The sequence below is a fragment of the Pipistrellus hanaki genome (assembly GCF_964339955.1).
Source record: "Pipistrellus hanaki genome assembly, chromosome: 2".
Taxonomy (NCBI): domain Eukaryota; kingdom Metazoa; phylum Chordata; class Mammalia; order Chiroptera; family Vespertilionidae; genus Pipistrellus; species Pipistrellus hanaki.
This window is the reverse complement of record NC_140504.1, coordinates 17,670,743-17,674,415: the sequence shown is the minus strand read 5'-3', so window position 1 is coordinate 17,674,415 and position 3,673 is coordinate 17,670,743. Positions and strand designations below refer to the sequence as shown.

At 35.8% G+C, this 3,673-nt stretch overlaps 1 pseudogene across 1 annotated transcript; it reads left to right on the top strand.

Annotated features, from left to right (window-relative positions):
• The first annotated feature begins 2,125 nt into the window (after positions 1 to 2,125).
• Positions 2,126 to 2,284, top strand: LOC311618393 (small ribosomal subunit protein eS27-like; annotated as a pseudogene). Its single transcript has one exon. The product of its transcript is annotated as a small ribosomal subunit protein eS27-like (transcript).
• The last annotated feature ends 1,389 nt before the right edge of the window (positions 2,285 to 3,673 follow it).

The window sequence follows — 3,673 nt, the reverse complement described above, 5'->3', positions numbered from 1 at the left end:
AAGAAATGGCCAGTTATGGACTTAAGTATACCATAAGCTCATCATTAATTATTCTAAGCTCTTAACATGCTTTTCATCTGAGCTTTTAAAGTTCTCCAGGATAGGCATTATTATCCTGTCTACAAATATAGACATACTGTGCCATACACAAGATTAAATGTCTTGTTGAAGGATTCATAGCAAGCCCAGTGAGAGCCAGAAATCACATTCATGTTGTCAGATTTCGTCTTCTCCACCGCAGTGACCAGAGAATCAATATCACTTTTCACCTTTACAGGACTATTATTTCTAATCACTTACTGTGTCTCTCTTTTACGCAAGATTTTAAAAGCCTATAAATAACCTTTTCATTTTAAATACACCCGAAAACCCTGGGGTAGTTCTCTATGCAAAGCCCAGAGACAACTCTGCCCTTATGAGCAGACAATAAATGAGGAAAAGGAAGACGTTGATTTAATTTCCATCTCAGTCACTGAATTACAGTATCATCTTGAACAATTGATTTTGTCTGCATGCACTAACTTCTCAGCTGTTAGATTTTGGATAAAATTTCACTTCCCTTAAGGAAGTAAGAGCTACTGAGGTAATTTCTTTAAAATCCTTGGAGCTCAACAATACTAAATGAAAAGAAAAAACAGGTGGCCATCTACATCATTCTATTATTCTATTAGAGTTAGGGCCTCAGAAATTTGTTTTGCCTCAGGAAGTTCTCTTCCTCAGCAATCCCTCTGATTTATAGACACACAGGATGTTTGCAACGTCAAGAAATCTAGAGAACAGGACAGAAAAATAAAGTACACACAATCGTGCTCCCATAATCCAGGGTTCTGTCTCTGGATAACCCATTACCAGCAGGGTAACTTCAGATGGGTAATTTACTTTCAAAGCCTCAGTTCCTTCATCTAAAAAATGGGGCTAAACCTAATATCCTCATCATATGATTAAATAAATTACTACATGTAAATAACTTAGAAAAATGTCCAATGCATTTTAAGAAATAAATAAATGTTAGCCATTTTTAGCATTGTTGTTATTGTTATTATTAATTATAATTTATATATAATATATATAATGTTATTACATAAGATGTAGATATATCTAAATCTCACAAATGACTCAAACATTCTACCAATGGGAGATTACTTTAAATTGAAATGCTCCTATTTTAGTTATATCAAGGATCAACAATTTTTTGTAAAAAGCCAGATAACAAATATTTTTGGCTTTGTGAGTCACCCAGTCTCTCTCACAACTATTCAGTGTTCAACTCCATTGTTGTAGCTTGAAAGCAACCGGAAAAGACTATGTTCCAATAAAGCTTTATTTACAAAAAAGATACTATAGTTTGCCAACCCCTAAAATAAATCAAGAAATCTTTCAAAGTCACTGTTTTTATTTAGTTAAGTAAACTGGGACCTTAATAAGGAAATTACTCCACCTGCCAAAAGACATGAGATAAAACATATTACCCATTATCCTGTCCCAGATATCACCTCAAGGCAAGATGATGATGCTCCTATAGGACAGAATTCTCAGATTAGAAAGCAAAGCCATAGCACTGGGCACAGAAACAGAAAGAGATGCCACTCCCAGGGCAATGAGTGGTATTTGTCTGGAAAAGGACTGGAAAGAGCAGCCATCTTTGAGAACATGGTTAATAAAGTTTGGATACATAAAGTAAACATTAACCACTTATAGATTTGGAGACAGAAATTTCTGAAAATACTAAGAAAGGCTTCACTTAAAAGGAAGCAATATCCCAGTACACACTGGCATGGGATAGGAATGAAGGGAAAGACACATTATAATCAAGTATCAGCATAACATGGGACATGCCAAATAAAAAGAAATCATGGCCAGGCCAGAACGAAGAACTAGTCTCATTGTTATTGAAAAGTTTTCACCAGATCCCTAGTGAAAAAAAAAATGTTTTTAATTAAAGATTAAGATCAGAACTCCTTTGTACACCAGGGTTAATACTTGGTTCAAGATATTATTGTGGCCTTTCTGGCAGTGACGCCCTCCCCATGACAAAATCCCTCTCACTAAGGATCTTGTCCATCCTCCTCCAGAAGAGAAGAGGAAACCCAAGAACTACCTGGTGCAGAACCCCGATTCCTACTTCATGGATGTAAAATGCCCAGGATACTATAAAATCACCATGGTGTTTAGCCATGCATGAACAGCAGTTTTGTGTGTTGGTTGCTCTACTATTCTCTGTCAGCCAACAGGAGGAAAAGCAAGGCTTATAGAAGGATATTCCTTCAGAAGGAAGCAGCACTAAGAGCACCTCAAATCAAGATGAATGGAAAACCATCCCAAAAAACACATTTTGGATTTTTTAAAAAAGATATTATTCTATCATTAAGATAATGGAGATATTGAAATAATTTATTTGAAATCTTGTAGCTCAAGTGGACCCTGTGAAAATAAGGTATCTCATTACTAATTTAAGGCTTGGTCAATCTGTTGTGCATCAAGACATTTTCATCCTAAGCGTTAAATATTTATTGTATTGAATCCCTTAGGATGAAATGTGTTTTGTTTTGTTTTTCAGAGAAGAATTTAAGAAAGAAAATAGTATGAAAAATGACTAAACCCCACCTTTACAAAGACAAAACTATAATGTTCTTTAGCATTAATACATATTGTCTGACTTTTAGACACTCAAAAAGATGTTGAATGAATGAATGAAAGTTCATAGTATATAATCATATTTAAAATAGCTATATATTATTGCTTTTTTTATTCTGTAGGATAAGTTCAGTCATTCTTTATTCAACAGCTTCACACAGCTCTATAAAAAACTCTCCTCCAGATATTATCTTAGTGGCTAGGTGAATCTTGCATAACGAAAAGATGAGTAAAATTCATTACACAGTGATCATTAATAACTGTAGCAGGCCCCTTGGGAAATGCACATGGATGACCTTTAAGTTAATGTCAGCTGAGTCCCAGGTGACTGGCAGGGCCGTCCCCTGGAAATAGCCTCCCAAAGTGTCAGAGGCCATAATGAGTACAGATTTCTTATCTGTATCCAGTGCTTGGAATGAGGAAGGAATAGGACCTTGACTTACCCAGGTCTTGATATGCTAAATCCCAGGAATGAGGGAATGAATAGGACCTGGCACACCCAAAACTTCTTTGACCTTAAACCCCCCTCTGGAAATCAATAAATGTGCTGTGTTGTCTGTGGTGGGTGTTGACTCTCCCTCAATCAGAGTGACAGCCTCCACCCAGCACCCAGCTTTTGGATCTATTTCTGCCTCTTGTCTCTTTCTTTCTTTTATTTCTTAATCCCCAGCTCCTCCACTCAGGAACCTGTCCTTCTCCCTTTCCGTGTGGAACGCGGAAAAAGGAGAAGCACCCCACTGCAAATAACCTTATTTCTCTCTATAGCTGTTCTACATTAACATATGAATATCCATAGGTATATATTAATGTACATACATACATAAATACCTCCAAATTTTTGTCTCATCCAGGAAACAGGTTAAAAAAAATCATAGAATTCCCCATTTGAGAGACCTTTTGATTAACAATGTATTTAGCAGATTTCAAAATTAGATTCATGAAGTTAGTCTCTTTGACTTGGAGACAAATTAAATTGTGTCCTTATTCATAGTAATCAAACAGTATTAAATATTGTAGGTTTCTGATGAGACATTGAAAA